Below are 20,774 nucleotides of genomic sequence, written 5' to 3' on the forward strand. Positions count from 1 at the left end.
GAGAGAGAGAGAGAAAACACACTCCACAAAGTTGTTCCCACTGTCTTTTGTCTCTCATGGTACGTATGCCTCTCCCATCACACACACATTTTATTTTATTTTGTGTGTATTGGTGTTTTGCCTGCCTCTGTGTGTGTGTGTGTGTGTGTGTGTGTGTGTGTGTGTGTGTGCTTGGTACTCACAGAAACCAGAAGATAGCCTCAGATTCCCTGGAGCTGGAGTTATATAGGTAGTTGTGAGCCACTGTATGGGCCCTGAGGCTCAAACCCACATCCTGTGGAAAGGCCACCAGTGAGTGCTCTTAACCGCTGAGCCATTTCTCCACCTCCTATAATAATGATACTTCTTACAAGGGGCCAGTGAAACCGATCAGCTGATAAAGGCACCTGCTGCCAAGCCTGCTGTCCTGCACACATGAAGCCTTAGGTTCAGGCCCAGCCCCGTGTAAACTGAAAGTCGTAGCCCTTGCACACTTCAGGAAGTTAAGGTAGAAGGATCAGAAGCCAAGGTTATCCCTGTGTCTGAGGCCAGCCTGAGCTACATGAGACCCTGTTAAAAAGACGGAGGAAGAGGAGGCTCCAAGCTATGGAGTATTGATGAGTGCCTTATGCCTGACTTCCCCCGCCCTGACCTAGAAAGGAACGGGCGTTATTCAGAGATTGAGAACCTTGAGCCTCAGTATACACCTGCCTTCTGCCTGCGGACACACACTTCTTCCTGAAGGGTGGAAGACTGAACACAGACAGAGGCTTGGAGTGAGCTGTTAGCCATGGGTTTCTCGTCTCCTGGTCCTGCCTCTCAGCAAAGCTGGTGGATATAAGGGGGTACGGGGGTGGATTCGGGGAACACGGACTCGTGATCAGTCTGGGCTCTGAGTTCCAGACCTGCCTTTTTGTAGCGAAGGGCAAGATTATCTCTGCGCTTCCCCCTGTACTGTTCTAAACTGAGGTAATCAAAACCTGCCTCTGTGTCATAAGGAGACCCCTTTGAGAGCAGGGGATCCTAAAGGGGGACTGGCTCGTGCAGTGCGCCCTCAACTGTGACCTGGAGTCCCAGTCTGTGAGATGGGAAATGGGAAGAGAGTATTGGACTCTGTAAGTATTTTGAGACTCAACAGAAGCCCAGCTGGGAGGGCTGACTGGGTTCAAGGGCTACATAGATTCTACCTCACCTTGACCCTGTGCCCTTCCCAAAAGAAGCCATCGGCTATCTGTGTTGGGGCTGGTCATCAGTTGGTGAATAACTTGTCTACAGTGGTGATTGAGAATTTGTGTGCAAGATGGGTAACTTCAAGGAGATGAGATTAGATAGATAGATAGATACAATTTTGTTGTTGTAGTTTTGTTTTTCCAAGACAAGGTTTCTCTATGTATTCCTGGCTGTCCTGGAATTCACTCTGTAGACCACGCTAGTCAAACTCAGAGATCCACCTGCCTCTCACTCCTGAATAATAGGATTAAAGTTGTACCCCACCATCACCCAGCCTGATATATATTTTATATATATTGGATATTGGATATATAATAAATCTAAAGATGACCCAGATTTCTGGAACCACCGGATGCTGGATCCTGAGAGGACAATACCTAGCAGCATAAAATTCTGTAACAAATAGTGAGAAGTGTATTAGGTCCCTCTGCCCTGAACCTATTTCTTCCTGACCCCTCCTTAATTAGGGGGCTGGTGGCTCTCAGGACTCTGGAATCAGAAATGTAGACATTTTACCCTGTGCCTGAGAAGACGGAACCCGAGTTTCTGAGAGTCAGGTTAGCTCGTAAGTCCTCTTTGCTTTGGGGAGGGAGGGGGCCGGTTTCTGCAGCCCCAGCCCGAACCAGAGATGTGGGTTTTCAATTACACAATTAAATGCACAATTAGGCATAATTACCAGTGCTCCGAGCCCGAGACTGCTCATAACAGGCGTGTAATCTACTGCAGCCTCTGTTTATACTACGCAGCGGCGCTCCCTAATGATGCTGAGATGCCTTCACACTGCACCGTTGCCATGGAGATGAGCCTGCCGCCACCATGCAAAGCTGACAAATGGTACTGTGGTCCCGGACCCCTGGATGGTATCCATGGCCTCTGCAGCCACCTTGGAAGTGGAAGGGCTAGCTAGGTGGGTCAGGAGGGTAGGTCAGCTCTTCCTGTCCTCCAACACTCCTTCTTGTACAAGCCAGCGTTGGATCCACTGGGAGATCCTGAGTGGCCCTGAGCCACTAGGGAACTTCAGATCCTCTCATCCTTTAGCCATAAGCAGGATGATCCAATTCTGTGGGAATCTGCTCTGGCATCTCTGAGTCATGGAGAGGTCAAGGTATGGACACTCCCGCTGTCCCTGGCTTTCGGATTATCTGGCTCTGTGAACTTAGACAACTCCCTACCCCTCTCTAGGGCTCTGTTTCCCCACTTATGAAGTGAACCACACGGTCTCTCCATAGAAGTTTACCAGGCATCTAGGACACACTGTGAGCTGTAACTGTGCTAACTGCTCTAGCCCACGGATCTACCCATGCATGGTGGACAGCTGGCATCTGAGGACGACTGCAGCCACAGCAGGCGGCAGCAGGGATGGGATCTAAGCCCAAGGCCTTGGGCTTCACCAGGGCCATGTCAAGTCAACACAGCAGCTTTGCCTTTTCTCAGCTCAGGACTCTGAATGGACAGAAGCACAGAGCCATGTCTGACTGGTACCCAAAGCCAGAATTCTACATTGTGTGTGGCTTTTTTTTTTTTTTTTTTTTTTTTTTGGTTTTTCGAGACAGGGTTTCTCTGTGTAGCCCTGGCTGTCCTGGAACTCACTCTGTAGACCAGGCTGGCCTTGAACTCAGAAATCCACCCGCCTCTGCCTCCCAAGTGCTAGGATTAAAGGTGTGTGCCACCACTGCCCGGCTTGTGGCTTCTTCTAAAAAACAAAAACGTGGATATGAGTGTTTTACCTCCATGTACCTCATGCATGCAGTGTCTGCAGAGGCCAGAGGATGAGTCAGATCCCCTGAAACTGGAGTTACAGACAGTTGTGAGCCACCACAATCGGTGCTGGGAACGGACCTGAGTCCTCGGAAGGAGCCACCAGTGCTCTTAACCTCTGAGCCATCTCTCCAGCCCCTTACACTGTGGCTCTCAGCAGAAGTAAAGACAGGTTTAAAAGATTTCCTTTCGTTAGTGTGTGCTGAGGATCCCCCGCCATCCCTCCCTGGCCTGACTCTGCTGCTGAGGATGTGAGGTAGCTTCTGTCCATCAGACCCAGCACTGTGCCTTGATCCTGGAAAAAAGAAAATGGATCTGGTTATCCATCTAGCCAGCCCTGCCTTGGTCATTAGAAGCAGAGCCTCTTTGTTACTGGTGAGATGGAGTCTCTTGTAGCCTGACTAGCCTGGAGGTTGGTAGCCGAGGGTGACCTTGAACTCCTGACCAGCCTGCTCCCACCTCCCAAGTGCTGTACCAACTTGTACTCGTATGTACCAACACACCTGGCTTTTTTTTTTTTTTTTTTGGTTTCACACTCTTTTTCCTGTAATTGTATTTATTGTTGTTGCATGTGTGTGAATGATGTGTGTGTACATGTATGCCACAGTACATCTCTCCTTCCACCTTTATGTAGGTTCAAACTAAGGTCACCAGACTTTTCTTACAAGCACCTTTTCCTGCTATGCCATTTTACTAGCCCACGATCGTGTGTGTGTGTGTGTGTGTGTGTGTGTGTGTGTGTGTGTTAGCCTGCTGAGTATATATGTATCACATGTATTCGGGAGTCAGAGGAAGCCAGGGGGAGAAAGTATCTAATCCCCTGGAACTGGAGTTACAGGTGGGTTGCCAGCCAACCCAGATCAAGGGCTTTCGTTAACAGCCAGCTCTCCAGCCTCCTCCCCACTCACAATAGTATCTGTGAGCACCTACTATGTGCTAGCTCCTAGGAACACAGACGGGTTAGGCAAAGTAGGCCACTTAATTTGTGGTGTTGATCAGAGCGCCTTGAGTCATTGTAAGGTGGATGGGGCGTTCTGTTCTGGTTTTGTTTTGTTTTCTTTTGTGCTGACCTGAGAGCCACACTCCCACCCCTACCCCTTAACGACCTGGTTGATAATGGCAGACAGAAGTTTGTTGCTTGCGCAGTGTTGGTGGTGTTGACAGTCCTAACTGGTGCTGGGCGCTAGAGTGAGGGTTATCTGCCCTTCTGGAACCTTCTCCACACGTGCTATCCTTTCCACTTAATAGATGGAGAAGCTGGAGACCCAGAGGCTTAAGCACCCTGTCCAGGGCCTCACAGCCCCCGAGGGGCAGAGCAGACATCCAGAGACCGTGTATCTCACTCCACCAAGGTGCCCTTTCTCTGGAGCATCCCGTGTGGTTGGAGGGTCAGCTGCCTACCTGGAAAAGCTCAGGGCTGTTCCCTCATTCCTTAATTGGGACGTGAAAAACTGGACTGACTTTCTTTTCTTTCCTTATTTATTTATTTTGGAGTGTCCATAAACTCCACCCTGGTGCTAAGCAGAAAACAAAAACAAAAAACAAAAACAAAAACCAAAGCCTAGAGATGATTTGTGGTCTGCCCAAGGCTGCCTTTTAAGTTAGGGGTGGCACTGAAAGTGGGAACGGAAGTAACTTTAGGACTCTTTTTTTTTTTTTTTTTTTTTTTTTTTAANTTTTTTTTTTTTTTTTTTTTTTAAAGANTTTATTTATTTATTATATGTAAGTACACTGTAGCTGTCTTCAGACACTCCAGAAGAGGGAGTCAGATCTTGTTACGGGTGGTTGTGAGCCACCATGTGGTTGCTGGGATTTGAACTCTGGACCTTCGGAAGAGCAGTCGGGTGCTCTTACCCACTGAGCCATCTCACCAGCCCAACTTTAGGACTCTTAAGCTCTTCCAGTTTGTTGTAAGGTGAGAAGAATCTGTTGAGATGAAACGTCATATAGTCCAGCCTCAGACTCCCGGTGGGTGACGATGACCTTGAACTCTCAATCTTCCAGCCTCAGCCTCTAGAGTGCTGGGGTTGCTGGTACAGCCTCCAGTCTGTTACAGGGTAAGAGGAGTCTGTCAGCGGTCTATGTGCATGTTTGTACACACGCCAAGCTCCCCAGGACTGCAGACTGAAGCATTTGTGGGGCAGACTCTGGCACGGAGAGATTTGTGGATCAATAAACATCCTTTTTTTGCTTCCTCCTTCTTCATTTATTCATGAACTCTGAACTCCCTGGCTCCCAAGAAACCGCCTGGAAGAAAGCAATTAGAACGTAATTAGAGCCACTCCTATCGCCAGCGGGGTGGGGTGGCCCTGGGAGTCCCCCTGTAGCCCCAGCTTCTGCAGCCTGTGCACACTCAGCTTCTGCTCCCCCACAGAGATAGGAACACCCTCAGCAGGGACAAGGACCACTCTCAAAGAAACTTAAGTACTCGAGTGCTTCTCTGGGCTCCGGAGGAGGGCTCTCCGCATTGCCATGCATCTCCTATGAGGAGTCTCCCAACGGTCTATGCGCTGAGCTCTTGGGCTCACCCTATCAGGGATCCCCAGCCATACATTGCTAGAAAACTAAAAGGCCCCATGGCTCCTGCTTTCCAGCAAGCCCGCTTAGCACACCAGAGCGAATGAGGACTGCCGGGATGGCAGCACGTTATAAATCACCTGGAGGGAGCCATTTCCCAGCCAAGGCCCCATTCACTGCCAAATGATTAATATTAATAATAAGCCGGGTGTGATGGTGTAGGCCTGTAATCCCAGGTCTCTGGGGACCAGGGCAGGAGGATGGAGAGGTTGAGGCCAGTCTAAGCCATATAGGAAGAACCTTGTCTCAAAAGCAACAGAGGTAGCACTTGAGAGGTGGAAGCAGGAAGACCACAAGGCCAATGCCAGCCTCAGCTACATAGAAGGTATGAGACCATCCTAGGCTACATAAGACCCCATCTCTGAAGCAAACAGTTATAAGAAAAAGTAATAATAAAGGGGCCATTGGCCAGTACTTCTGAGCTGCATTTTGTTGTTGTTAATCATTTTGTTTTGAGATAGTGTCTCACTACTTATCGATGGCTGGCCTGGACTTGATATATACGAGGTGGCTTCGAACTCCCAGAGGTCTGCCTGTCTCTGCCTCCCCAGTGCTGGGACTAAAGACATTGCACACGATGCTCAGCTTATGAGACATTTCTGAGCTGAGATATTTTGGCTTATAGGACATTTCACCTGCTCGGTGACCCACTAGCGAGAAGCCACTAGGATTCCAATGCACCTACTCTATGAGGAACAGGAGGACAGAGGCAGAACTGGCTGGCAGGACACACACACACACACACCGCTTGGTTCTATTTTCTCACTTTTCTGGTAAACTTGGGTCTACCATTGTGTAGACATTGACCGTGATTTACAGTGGGAATACTGGGGCTTAGGACATGACAAAATCTGACCGAGGTTGGGCCTGCATCATCCCGAGCTTCCTTGCTGAGAGCCCTGAACACTGTGTAGTGTGCCCTTCCTTAGGACCGGCACATCTCTGTTCCACTTTCAGTGCCCTGTGCCCCACCTCTGGCTTAGTCAGCATCCCCAGATTGGCCGCTGCCCCCACCCCAGCATTCTCAGCAAAGGAAGGCCAAAGGCCTAGAGGTTGAGAGGCCCTGGCCTCTTGAGGGAAGGTCACCATGGCTACCAAGGTTGTAGCCATGGAGATAGCCTCTCTAGCCCATGGTCAGAGACCAAGAGGTTGCTGCTTCCTGGTGAACAAAGAAAGGAGCCAGCTGGGACCTGGACAGAGCCGGGGTGAAGAGCTGGACATACTCAGGGGCTGGTAGTTAGTGGATTTCCTTTGCAAATGGAGGGTTCTGTTGGGGCAACCTGGAGACAACTAGTCTTTTTTCCCTTACCTACCTTAGGGGAAATTGCCATGACAACCAACTTCCCATCATTGACCTCTCTGTGAGACCACCCCCCCCTTCTCTGAGTGACAGATAGTCACCCTGGCAACAGACCTTACCTTCAACAGGGACCATGACTTTCCATGGCCCCTCCCTTTCAAGTAGAGAGCTACCTTGTGTTGCTGGCTGTGGCTCCAGCCAACTGGAGGTGGACCCTCTACAGTTTACCTGCCCTCACCATCAACCCCGGATCCAGCTGACCTATCTTCACCAGCTGCCGGGGGATCCGAATGGGACGCCATGCTGATCTTGTCTCCCTCAGCCTCAGACCTCCCATGGTGCCTCGTTGCCTTCCTGCCCTCCAGATAGCCTGAAGCTACCTCCTCAAGCCTGAGTGGGTGTCAGGATCGCCCAGAGGGCTTGCAGATTTCTGTGAGGTGGGGTGGTGGTATATGTCTGTAGTCTCAGTATTGGAGACAGGGCAGGACAGTCTCCACATGGCTAGCCTGGGTTACAGTAGAGTTCCAGGCCAGCCAGGGCTACATAGTAAGATCTTGTCTAAAAGAAACAAAGTATTTCTAGATCCTATCCCCTAGAGTTTCTGGTTTAGTAGGTCTGGAGTAGGGCTTTCCATTTGCATTTCTAACAACTTCCCCGGTGGCAATGCTGCTGCTGGTGGTCCGGGTACCAAACGGAATCAGTCGTTGATCCTGTGGTCCACCCGGGCTGGCCTACTGAGCTTTCTTTTTTTTTCCATTTACTTATTTTGAACATGCTGGGGTGTGCTTGTGCATCCCGCACACGTGTGTGCTCACCATAGCTTTGCCCATGGAATCCAGAGGACAACTTTAGGCGGTTGCTTTCAGCATGTGGGTCTCAGGGATCTAACTCAAGGCTGCCAGTCATTCCGTTCCAGCAGCATGTGTCATCTCACGCTAAGCCATCTCACTGGCCCTCAACTCCAGTCTCCACTTCCCACCATCTCCCTGTCCCCACGGTCAGCCGTGCTCATCTGACCACCAAGTCGTCATCACCTTGGCGGTCTCTCTCAGTCTCCTCCTCATCTGCTTGGCCAGCCCATCCATCTCTTTCTCCTTGACTCTCCTGCCGTTTCCCCAGGTTTAACTGGGATCCTTTCCCAGAGCCTTGGCATTGAGCATAGCCGGCTGAATGCCTTTGATGATGACAGGGTGCTTGAGTGAAGAGCTTCATGGATCATTTGTCTGGTGACACACTGGCTGGTCACACTCTGTGCCAGGTGCTGGGGTTCAGAGGTGCCAGTGGCAATGTGGAGACACCCTGAGTGCTGGACCGGAAGAGTGAGGGATGCAGAGCAGGGAATGTGGCTCGGGCAGGAAGATGCTTGCTTGACATCTGTCAGGTCCCGAGTATAGTAGCTCAGCATAGCATCAGTGGCAATGCTGGCCCGCATCAGTGACAATGCTGGCCCTCAAGGGGGGAAGGCAAGAGGTTCAGAAGCTCAGGGTCGTCCTTAGCTGCAACACAGTGAGTTCAGAGCCAGTCTAGGCTTCATGAAACTGTCTTGAAAAACAAAAGAGCCGGGCGTGGTGGCGCACACCTTTAGTCCCAGCACTTGGGAAGCAGAGACAGGCGGATTTCTGAGTTCGAGGCCAACCTGGTCTACAAAGTGAGTTCCAGGACAGTCAGGGCTATACAGAGAAACCCAGTCTCGGGGGGGGGGGGGGAGAAAAGAAAAGAAAAACAAAAGAAAGGGCAGCCAAGATGGCTCAGGGGGTAAAGATACTTGCTGAGGAATTAATTCTTGCCTCCTTCCCCCACCACCACCTGTTAGGTTCCTGGAACCCAAGTAAAGGTGTAATGAGAGAGAGAGAGAGAGACAGAGAGATGAGTTTACAAAGCTGTCCCCTGACTTCCACATCTGTGCCTCATCACACACACAGGTGCACTTGTACAACAGTTTTGAAGGGAAGGAAATGGAAATAAAGGTCTGTGAGAAAGGGCTCCTTAGATTCCCCGGGGAGGTCAGCATGGGACTGAGAAGAGAAGTAAGGAGGGCACAGACCTTCTCAGGCCAACCAGGGAGCAAGCTAGACCAGAGGAGTTCTCTGGGCCTTACCTGTTCTGGGATGGAGCTGGGACTTGAACCTGATATTCCTAGTGCTGAGTCCCAAGCTCTTCAAACCCTGCACTGCCCCCATGTAACCTGAGACTTTCTTCTGAAAGTGTCTCCAGTAAGGATTTAGCCTGTTGCTCATGACAGACATCACAGTCCTCACAGGGAACCTGGGCATTACTAGGGGACCTCCTCTGGTGGCCATGCCCCTTGCTGTTAGATCAGAGCCTACTCACTCTACAGCAGAGCCCAGTAGAGGCAGACCAGATACTAGGAGGTGGGGCAAGTCCAGCTGTTGCTGACAGTGGCCCTGTATATGAGGCTCTTTCCAGAAATGGCAAGGCTGCCTGAGACTGGCTTTCATACCGCTAAGTCAAAAAAAACAAAACAGAACATACTTTATTTAGAGGTTTGTTGTCTTCATTCATAACTTTTATTTTTGGTTGTTTTTTAGGAAAAGGTCTTGATGTGTAACAAAGGGTGGGCAGGAACTTAGTATGAGGGTCTCTCACCTGCAGCGATCGTCTGGCCTATCCCTTCAGAGCCCTGGGACTACAGGCGTGGTCCATTACACCCAGCCGTTTGTAACTTTTAATTGTTCAGATCCAGATAAATGTGTAAGCCTCTGTTGCTAGTCTTCCCCCAGACGTTAAGGGAAGGACTGGACTTGGGAGTAGGGTGCGGGCATAGGCTCCCCCCGGGCCTTGATCAGCCTCAGGCACTGCCAGCTGCTCAGCCTGTCGTTGTCTGTCTGCTGGTCAGTAGCCCTGTAAGCCTTCTGAGTGGACTGCTGTCCCCAAGCTGTCATCCCCAAGACAGGCCACCAGGGACAGACATCCTCTGCTGAAGTGAGGAGCTGTCTGAGGCTGAGCTTGTGGGAGCCTGGGCTCATCCAACGGGAAGTGGGGCGTAAGTAGCAGGGGTGGAGAGGTGTGGCTTATGAAGGTGCTCTTGGATCCAGTGTTTGATGAGGGACCCCCTCCCCACCACCCAGCTGCCCTGGGCAGTGGCCTGCTCCCCCACCATGAGTGGCAGTCATTGTTCAGCCTGTCTGAGCCAGTCCCTTGTCCATCAAGTGGACTAGGCACCTACCACACCTGACACCTAGGTTTTTGTTTCTTTGATTCAGTGGTTTTGACCCTGACTTTCATTTGTTTGCTTGCTTGCTTGCTTGTTTGGCATTGTTTCAGTTAGGGTCACTACGGCTGTGGTAAAACACACCATGACCAAAAACACCTCAGGGAGGAAAGGGTTCATCACCAAAGGAAGTCAGGACGGGAACGTGAACAAGGCAGGAACCTGAAGGCAGGAACGGACGCAGAGGGCACAGAGAATGCTGCTTTCTGGCTTCCTGGTAGATCCTAGCTCCAGCAGCCCGGGGTCACACTGCCCACAGTGGTCTAAGCCCTTCCCTAGCCATCACTAATCAAGAAAATACTCTTAAGGCTTGCCTGCAGCCCGATCTTTTTCCTTTTAACTTTTTACTGATTCTTAGTGAATTTCACATCTTAAACCCCAATCCCGCTCATCTCCCCATCCCTTTATATCCATCCTCTAGTTTCACAATGCCCCCCTCCCCAAAAAAATAGGGAAAAAAAAATCCCATCATGAAGCTGTAATGTGTCACGGTGTGTCCCACAGAATACCCCTTTGTCCACACTTCTTTGCTTGCAGATGTTCGTTGCAGTGACTCCTTGGTCTGATACAAGGCCTCTGGCTTCAGCTACACCATCGATCCTGGAACCTTACCAGGATTCCTCTTGGATATCCTGTGGTTGCCCCATGTCATGGAGATCCTGCAACTTCGGATCTGCAGGACAGGCCCTTTCACGTGCTCCAACAGTTCATAGATGGGTAGATGTTGGGTGGGCCAACTCAGAGCCCTGGATCTGGGCCTGGGTGTCAGCTGATGTCAGTGTCCCCCCACCCTACGCTCTCTTGCACCCACACCACAGGGGTGGGCTCTCCAGCCCCGCCCCGGCTAGCTCATCCAATGCTGCAGCTGGCAAGAGGCAGCTCTCCCACTCTCGTAGTACCCTTGGGTCCGGCTCGCCCACACCCACACCACACCTCTACTGTATTGCCCAAACAAGGTGGAGGGCCACTGTCCTGACTGCTGTAGGTGGTGAGGGGCAGAGCCAGGTCTCCCTCAGCTTGGGGCCCAGCCCTCCCACCTGCTGCCTGCCTGCCACAGGTTGGGACAGGGCATCTCACCCACACCACAGCACAGCAGAGGAGAGACAGAGCCATCTCACCTGAACCCCTGCCACCAGGGCTAGCTCCACTGTGCTACCTAGGTGAGGCGCAGCTACATACAGCCAGGTGTTATGGAGACACTATCTCTGTTGAGGCTCACTCCTCTCAGTGATGATAGCTTGCGTTAAGGTGATATAAAACTAGCCAGCACAAGGTGTGTGTGTGTGTGTGTGTGTGTGTGTGTGTGTGTGTTCCCGAGTGTAAGAAGAAGAATGTGTGCATACATGCCATGGTGCATGTGTGGAAGGAAGGTCAGAGAACAACTTGCACACATTGATTTTCTCCTCCATGAAGGGAAGGACCTGGGGATTGAACTTGGATCACCAACCTTGGCAGCAAGCGCTGTTACCCACCGAACCGTTTCTCCTGATGGAACCCTGTAGCCCAGGCTGACCCCTTGCCTCAGCCTCTTAAGTGCTGGGTTATAGATGTGAGTTACCATGTCCAGCTGGCATTTAACCAAGGCTTGGCAAACAGTGCCTAGAGTCATCTCAGCCTTAATGCACCACCACCACCAGGCCCTCTGAGGTATGTCTGTGAAACCTGTAGTTATGACTCCTGGATATGTTTCCCAGGCACAGGGTCTTGGGATACAAGAAGGGTCCCTGACACCCTGACAACATCCCTGTAGCACAGGCCTAGAGAAGGGGCAAGATCCAATGCCTGTCTCCGTTCCTCATTACCCCAGGGGAGGATGAGGGCCCTGGTATCAGGGGTCCCTTAAACACTATCCTAGAAAGCTGATGGCATTTCTCTTGGGCATCCATTTAAGAACACAGTTTCAGACAATACCTGGAACAGCTGGCTCCTCTCTTCTGGGCGACCGTGGGCAAGAGTCTGCTGTTCAACCTACTCTGTGGTCTTGGTGCTTCTGGGAGGGTTCATGGGGAAGGGCAGGCGGTCCACAGCCAGGAAGTCTCACTGAAGAAGTCATAGGAGATCATAGACATTCCTGGGAGAGAGGGCTCCAACCCGCTGACACCTATGAACCCAGGAAGGGTGTCCTGCATGGAGAGACACTGGAGCAGCTGACAGGGCCGTGAGTGTGGGAAGAGCTGGCACTCCAGCCCTGTTGGTGACTCTGTGTTTCAGTTTTCCAAAGTGCGAAGATCTGAGTCTGCCCCTCATGTCTGTGACAGATGGTTCGAGGCTTTCTGGTACCAGGCGACACATGGCATAGGGTGTCGGCTGCCACTGTCTCTTCTTGGCACTCCGGAGCTGTAGTACAATACCTCGTGCAATGAGCCCTACTCAGTGTTAGCACACAGTAGGCTCCATGAAGCAGACCTCCCTTACCTGCTCCCTTGGCCTCCTGTACAGCCAGATACTTCCCCCACCCCCACATAGATTCTGCCCCAGCACTCTGGCTCAGAGCCAGGAACTGATGGCAAGAGGTGACTGGGCTCTGTCCCCTTTGCCCATCTGACACTCCTCTTCAAGCTCCAGGCCTGCCCAGGGCAGATTGGAGGTGTCTGGTTAGGAGCTTGGGCTCTGGCCACACCGCCTGGCTTGCTGAAGATTGCCTTGCGTAGCCCAGAGATCTTGGGTTAGAGCCTGCCCTCCATTGAAGGGTGGGGTGACAACCCTTCGTTTGTAGTCCTGTGGGCTGAATGAGATAGATGGGCTATGCAAGAGCTTGGCACCTAGCGGGATTCCGGCAGTGCGTGCAGAATCTTAGCCGATGTCATCATGCCGTGTTCAAGTTCCAAGCAGAAATCTGTCAAGCCCACTCAGTAGGCTATCCCCTTGGGATGCCCTGTGCAGCCCTCCCTTCTCCTGCAGCCCCATCTCACCACACTCCTGCCCACAGACCCCAAATAACTTTTCACAGGGCCAGACTGGAATGAAGCACCCCACCCCCCCTGTGGCAGGAAGATAACCAGAGAAAGTGGCTGTGGGTGTGGGAGACTCTCCCTCCGTCTATTTATCATTGAGTCCTTTATGCTAATGACTCTTAACACCTAAGCAGTAAACCTTCAGCCTGTGGAGGGTGATGGCTGTGCAAAAGAAAGGGTGCTAAGGGATCCCTTAAGCCTCCATAGTCTTCATCCATTCCACAGGGCTAATACTAACGTGTCCCACTCAGAGCATTAGCCTACAGTGGTCACCTTTCAGGGCTGTCCAGATCTTGGTGTCTGCTGAGATCCCAGCCTGGGATGGAATCCTGGGGCGGAGGGGCTTTTGTGAATCTCCGTCTGCTGGCTCCTGACACCCAGGGCTGTTGCTGGGCAGAATTCCCCACCTGGCTCTTAGGCAGAAGTGGTTGCCGTTGCCATAGCAGTGAGGCTGGTTTTCATCAGCATTTCCTTCCCGGGAGCCTCAAGGCAGGAGGGCCACTAAGTCAGCCGGGGATGGGGACGCTTTGTCTCCCTGCTCGGGTCATAGGAAGTGTGACATCAGCCAGGAGGGGTGACCCCACATCATGCGACTGATATTTCCAGGGTGGCATTTAGCCCCACTCCCCAGACCCAGGCAGGCTGCTTCCACGCTCGCTCTGCCAGCTCGGTCCGCCAGACACAGTAGCCCTTCCTAGTGTGTCTGCCGCGCCCTTGGCTCTACCCAAATGGGTGTGTTCCAGGCCCCCCTCTCTCTCCAGGGGACCTCTGCATTAACCCATTGCCACCCCACTGACCGTGCCCACTGTAGCGGTCTTCCTGGACCTTTCCTTCAGAGAACTAAACAGAGTAATTTTGCTTGCTCTGTGTGTGTGTGTGTGTGCGCGCGCGCGTGTGTGCGTGCGTGCGTGCGTGCATGTCTGTCTGTGTCGGTGTGTCTGTATCTGTGATGAGACAGGGTATTTCTTTTTGTAGCCCCTGACTACTCAATTTGTAGAGCAGGCTGGTCTCGAACTCTCTACCTCCTGAGTGCTGGGATTGAGGGGTATTTTTTGAGACTAAGAATCATACAGCCCTGGCTGGCTTCAGACCGACTCTGTAGCTCAAGGGGGCCTTGAACTCTAGATTCTTCTGCCTCAGGTCCAGCAAGTTCTTTATTTTCATGATGTTCAACTTGCCTTTTTTTTTTTTTTTTTTGGCTGATTGTGATTTTGGCATCATAACAAAAGAGCTGTCATCTAATCCAAGGTCATGTGTCTTTTGAAATAGAGTCTCACTATATAACTCTGGCTGGCTCCGGAATTCACTCTGTAGACCAGGCTGGCCTCAAACTCACAGAACTCTGCCTGCTTCTGTCTCCTGAATGCTGGGATTAAAGGTGTGCGCTACCATACCTTGCTAGGCCTATGTTTCTAAGAGCTTCACACGTGGCATCTGTGTGTAGGTTGGTCCAACCTGAGTTGTCATACTGTCTCCTGGCTCTCCACTGGGAGGGGGCGGGGGGGTTTCCATGGTAGTTCCTGGTCTTGTCTCTGGAGGGGGGGGGTCTGAGGTCTGTGTTTTCCCTGGGTGCCATGCAGAGAGGGGGGGGAGACAGAGAAGAATCTGGTCTGATCAAGAGTGGGAGAACTGAGGGGAGGGAGGACCTGGAGGAGAGAGAGCCTTCCTCTGGGAGTCTTAGGCTAGGCTCTTTAGAAGACCTTCCCCTCTGTGATCCTTAATGAAGCAGCTCTCTGAGACAATCCTATTTGGTGGCAGATGTAAACAAATACACTTTATTCGGGGTAAACCAGGGGTTCTATGTAGGTTTATGGACCTACTCTGTGTGCTCAGTTCTCTCTTTCCACCTTTATGTGACTGTCAGGTTTTCCTAATCTGGTGGGAAGGGAAGTGACTTTAGCTTGCCAGCCCCAGTTTTGGTCTTTTTAAAGACTAATGTTATTTAGGCTTCCTTTATATTTCCATGTGATTTTTGAGATCAGCTTATCTACTTCTTTTATATTTTGAGACAAGATTTCCCTGTAGAGCTCTGCCTGGCCTGGAATTCACTTTGTGCTGCCTGTACCCTGGACCACCCGCTGCCCGACCCTACTTGCCCTTGGGGGTTGGAGATGAGGCGGTGCAGAATCAAGGGCACAGACTCTGGGAGCAGGTGAGAATGCTGCTGCAAGCTTGTTTAATAATCCACAGGGGCACCCTTTATACCCCCCACCCGAGTCCCATTGGTTCCAAGCAAACATCTCGTCCAAGCAGCAGTTTCCGATTGGCTGGCGTCGTCTCTGTCAGCAATTCTTGGTCTCTCAGGCAGTCTTCAGTTAGGTCCTTCTGCAAGAGTTGCCTCTGAGGCTTCGTCCCCATCCCACCCCCACACCCCATTTATGCAGAGGCGACCACCACCGGTCCTCATACAACTATGTAGATCAGGCTAGCCTAGAACTCCGGAGAGATCCACCTGCCTCTGCCTCCCAAGTTCTGGGCATGCTCCACACAGCCCGGCTCCCTGTCCATTTCTTTAAAAACAAAGGTTGTTGCTCTTTTGATGGAGATTGTGCGGAGTCTGCAGTTCAACTTGGAAAATACTGCCGTCAAAAGGCTATTAGGACGCCCTCCCGGCCATGTTCGATGGCTGAGATGTGTTTTGCTAGCTCTAGACTCTGTCAGTTGCTAGCCATGCGGCCTCTGGCAAGTGTTAAAAACCTCCCTCGGCCTCCATTTCTCATCTATAAAAAAGGGGAAATTAAAAAAAAAAACTGGCCGGTTTTGTTCCCGGTTTCTCCCACCCCGTCTCCACCCCACTTACTGCTCCTGCAGCCCTAAGCTTGGTCATAATTAATTCTGTGCCGAAGTGCCAGCTCCATTAAGGTGCTTTCTGTCAGAAGTTTTTGGCTTAATTATAGGGTGGTGCGCATTGTACTTAGTCAGAGAATCTGATTAATCACCGTTTTATTTATCTGAATGTTTGTCTGTAGCCAGCATCTCTGGGGAGACCTTTGTGCTGAGTTTTCCTGGCTTAGAAGATTCTCCCGCTCCCCCTGCCTTCAGGGCTCCTCTTCAGAGCTCCTCTTCCCTGCCTGCCCCAAAGCCTGCTGGGAGCCTGGGTCTGGAAGCAGAGCCTTGAGAGGGCTCATAGTCTAGGTATAGGAACATAAGCAACGTGGGCATCGCCAGGAATTGAGAGTTCTGGGAGAGTCAGAACCTGGGCCTGGAAAAGAATTCTGTGTGTTGTCCTTAGCTGTCCAGGAATACCCTACACCTGCTCACCTCATCCCCCACCTCCAGTCCAGCCTCCTCAAAAGCCCTGACTTCCTTGGTTGTCTGCTTAGCCTTTCCCTGCCCCTGGAACAGATGGTTCATGTTAACATGTTAGGTTCCCAGCACCTACCTACATCAGATGACTCAACAACAGCTTGTAATTCCAGCTACTGGAGACCGATGCCCTCTTCTGGCCTCCATCGGCACTGCAGTCACATGCGCGTGCACATAATTAAAATCCCAAGGGAAAAGAAAAAGAAAGTTTCTCAGCCCTTTAGACCATTAGATGAGTCCTGAGCCTGAGGTCCAGCCTCAACTTCCCCTTCTTGTCACCTTTTGCTGCACCTGTCCAGTCATCTGTACTATCCCAGTGTCAACTATACAGTCCCCCTTTTGCCCAGGATGTTGTTTGTCTCTTAAAGTGCTTTGCCCCAAGAAACCCCACAGTCCAAGGTAATGTGGACAGGTTCCTGCTCCTGCCTCAGGCTCAGGGATTCACCGGCGATGCTTGCCATCTATTGCTTTTTTAATTTCATGCCCTGCTTTTGCTTCCTTATGCAAGATTACCTCTCAAAGGAAAAGCCTTGCAGAACCACAACTGAGCCTCAGATCACACCCCCATCCTTCTCCCTTTCTCCTCTACCCAGAAGTGGCCTCATACTACATACAGCCTGTCTCACATCTGCCACCCCTGCCCTCTTTTCATACCCTCTTGTAATGGCTACACTGTTTCCTGCCCTGTTAAAGCACCGAATGCAGATGCCGTCCCCCTTCTAAAGCCTTTCTGGACTCTCCAGGGGGGTCCTTTCCTTGTGTGTGGGGTCCTTTGTGTGGCGGCCAGAGGTGCTCAACCTCAGGGATTTCCTCAGGACCCGGCTTCCTGGTTTGTTGCTGTTGTTTTGTTTATTTTCATATGCTCTCCTTTTTAAACCCTTGAGGGGATTTGCTTGTTTGTATTTTATGTGTATGGGTGTCTCACCTTATATAGGTGTACCATGTGCATGCAACGCCCTCAGAGGCCAGAACAAGGTGTCAGATCCTATGGAACTAGAATTACAGACTGTTGTTAGCTGTTATGTGGTTTCTGGGGATTGATCAGAGGTCCTCTGGAAGAGCAGTCAGTGCTCTCTCGCTCTCTCTCGCTCTCTCTCTCTCTCTCTCTTTGTCTTTTTTTTTTAATTTATTTATTTATTATATGTAAGTACACTGTAGCTGTCTTCACACACTCCAGAAGAGGGAGTCAGATCTTGTTAAGGATGGTTGTGAGCCACCATGTGGTTGCTGGGATTTGAACTCTGCACCTTTGGAAGAGCAGTCAGGTGCTCTTACCCACTAAACCATCTCACCAGCCCAGCAGTCAGTGCTCTTAACCACTGAGCCAGCTTCCTACCTTGGTTTTGTTTTTGTTTTGTTTGTTTGTTTGTTTTGTTTGTTGTTTCTCACTGGGACTTGAGGCTCACTGTTAAGGATGGCCCTCAAGCTCCAGCAATCTGCCTGCCTCTACCTCCTCAGGCCTGGAATTGTGAGTGTGCGCCATTGGACTGGAGAGACTGCTCAGCCATTAAAGGCTGACAACCAAAAGGGCGAGCATTCGCCACGATGCTCCGCTCTCTATATAAGGGGATCAGACTTGGTCTTCGTCCCGGTGAAGGGAGGACCTCATAGACCAAGCTGTCCCACCCCACCCCAACCCTCCCTGTCACCACCTTAATACTAATGTAGTGAACTCATTTAATTCCGCAACCCCAGGAAGTAGGGAGGCCATAGGATGGAGAAGCTGAGGCTTATCGGAAAACAAAACCAGGCCCACATAGTGGGCAGGTAGCGCCATTAACTGGAGCAGTCTGACGTCAGAGCACCTTCTGCCTCTTGCTGTTGCCATAAACTGCTTCCTGCTGTCCAGCGTTAGTGGTGCTGAGGCCAGAGCAGAGTTAGGGCCCTCTGCTCCACCCCGGAAGGGTGGGATAGCGAATGCCCTACCTCTGAGACAAAGCCCGTAGAAGGAAGGTACCAGGAAAAAGTCAAACGTACAAGTTGGCAGTCAGGTTTGAATCTGTCATGCCAGTACCCCAAAATGAGGGTCCAGGTCCAGGCGGGAGGCATCCAGGCGGGAGGTGGGGGCAGTGCAGCCTCAGATTCAGATGCGAGCTCTATAGGGCTTCTGGGGGCTTTCCTGGGTACAGAACCGGTGACAGAGGTGACAGTTGGGTAGTCCTGGAGTTGGGAAATAAATCTAGACAACACTGCAAGGTGTGTAGCCTTGTCTCCTTCTCCAGAGGAGGAAACTGAGTCACAGAGGCACGTCTGAAAACCCTCTGTGCTACTTCACCCTGTGGCCTCTAAGGATTTACCAGATGGTGAATAAAGAAACAGGCCCAGTGGGGGGGGGGGCAGGGACAGGGGTTACTGTGATTTTTTTTTTTTTTTTTTTTTGTCGGTTTTCCCCTCATGGTCCTGCCCTGGGCTGTTCTAGGGTTTATGCAAATTAATGTAGATGTATGTTAATTGGATCACTACCAGTCAGCAGGCTCTAATGGAGCTGCCAGCTCAGAGATATAGTGAGGCAGAGTTATCCAGAAGGGGCCCAAGAAGCCCCCAGCTGAGAACGGGGTATGGGTCAGTGGCCACTGAGATGAAGGGCTGGGGTTGCCATGGATACAGAGGCCAAGACCCTGCCTCTTGACAGAACCAGACTGGCCAGATCAGCCTGCTGGGCCTCACTGAAGCTCCAAGCTGGTCTCTGAGGATTAATTACCCGGAAGGTGATGGCCAACTGCTTTCCACCTCCCCCCCCCCAGTCCAAGTGGAGGGAGGACTGGGCCACAGCGGGAGGGCCAGAGGACAGACAGATGGCAGTCCAAGGTTTGGATACAGAGATCTGAAATGGGAAAGAGAGTGCCTACTTCCAGGGCAGAAGGACCCCTCCAGCAGGCCTCTTAGGGGCAGGAGCTCTAAATACTGGAGCGTCAGAGAGCCTATGGCAGGGAAGCCACACAGAGTGTCTAGAACCCGACCGAGTTCTTTGGCATCTTCGTATGTGAGCCTTCCACGGCTCTGGGGCCTCGATCTCCAGAGATTGGGATGGGAGTGTAGCATGGACACAAAGGTTAATATAAGCAGTACCAGGCTGGAGAGATGGCTCCATGCTTAAGAGCACTGGCTGCTCCTCTAGAGGGCCTGGGTTCAAATCCCAGCAACCACATGGCTCACAAGTATCTGTAATACCAGTTCCACGGGATCCAACCCCCCAGGCATGCGTGTGGTGCACATAACTGTACATGCAGGCAAAGTCCTTAAAATAAACAAACCTTTATATATGTGTGTGTACATATATGTATATATGTGTGTTATACATTCATACACAGCAGATACTTAATAATACACTGAGGTAGACTCCTGAGGTTGTCAGTGTCCGGGAGACTCTGTCCCTTTGTATGAGGACTCTCCACACTTGTCCATATCTTTCTCTGGGCTAGGACATGTGGCACTGGTGTTCTTAGAGGAGAAAAAAAAAGACATGAGCCGTGTCCCCAACATAGGAACTGAGCTCTTTACCCAGGCCTTGCAGGGTCATGTGATCAGGCTTGGCAGCAACCGCTTTACCCAGCAAGCCATCTCATCAGCCCAGTTCATTTGTTTTTGGTTTTGTTTTTGTTTATGAACAGAGCCATCTCTGCGGCCCAGGCTGGCCTCGAATTCAATATGTAACCGAGACTGCCCTTGAATTCCTGGCCCTCTTACCTTTACCTCCCCGGTGCCTCGGTTGCAGGTATGTACTACGGTGCCTGGCTTTTTATAGCTTTAATCTTGGCACTCAGGAGGCAGAGGCAGGCAGATCTCTGAGTGTCAGGCCAGCCTGGTCTACTGAGTGAGTTCCAGGACAGCCAGGGCTACATAGAGAGACCTGTTTCCGAAAAAAAACCAAACAAACCAAAGCCTTTCTTGTGTCGGTGTCAGGATTTGAATCAGACGTATACACAGCAGCTCCGTCAGTCTGCTCTCTCCTGGGGTTTAACTTTCTTAAACACATATCTTAGTTGGGAACTATTCACAGTTCCAGATGTGTGTGTGTTTTAGAGACTCCAGTCTCCTGTCTCCGTGCCCTGCTCCCCGGAGACACCCCTCATAACTGTTGTCTTTCTCGGCTCTTGATACTGCTTTTACTGTCGAGGGCTTTTAGTGTCTTTTTCTGGCTCCCCCAACCCCACACACAGTGGACTTGTGTTGTTCTGCGGCTTTGCTTTTTTTTCTTTACTTAACAGTGATAGCCTTGCCTGGTTTCCAGTGGGATCTGGGCTGGAAGGAGAGCTGCTGAGATTCTAGAAAGAAGCAGGGGACACCATATACCTGCATCAAAGCACAAGAGGTCACTATGCACAGAAGAGAAGAATTCCTGTACAGTAGTCCCCAAAATCAACCACCAGAGACCTGTGACCTGTCTCTCCTCTCCTCTCCTCTCCTCTCCTCTCCTCTCCTCTCCTCTCCTCTCCTC

General features: G+C 51.2%; 1 protein-coding gene and 1 long non-coding RNA gene across 2 annotated transcripts in view; one reads left to right on the top strand and one right to left on the bottom strand.

Annotated features, from left to right (window-relative positions):
• Nkain1 (sodium/potassium transporting ATPase interacting 1) overlaps nt 1-20,774 on the top strand; it is a 44,134-nt gene that overhangs the window by 7,869 nt on the left and 15,491 nt on the right. The window lies entirely within an intron of this gene.
• LOC110322915 overlaps nt 11,114-20,774 on the bottom strand; it is a 16,003-nt gene continuing 6,342 nt past the window's right edge. The window contains exon 3 of the long non-coding RNA XR_002380611.1: nt 11,114-11,124. This is a non-coding gene — a long non-coding RNA (uncharacterized LOC110322915). The remainder of the gene's footprint in view (nt 11,125-20,774) is intronic.

Source organism: Mus pahari, chromosome 6 (assembly GCF_900095145.1).
Source record: "Mus pahari chromosome 6, PAHARI_EIJ_v1.1, whole genome shotgun sequence".
Lineage (NCBI taxonomy): Eukaryota > Metazoa > Chordata > Mammalia > Rodentia > Muridae > Mus > Mus pahari.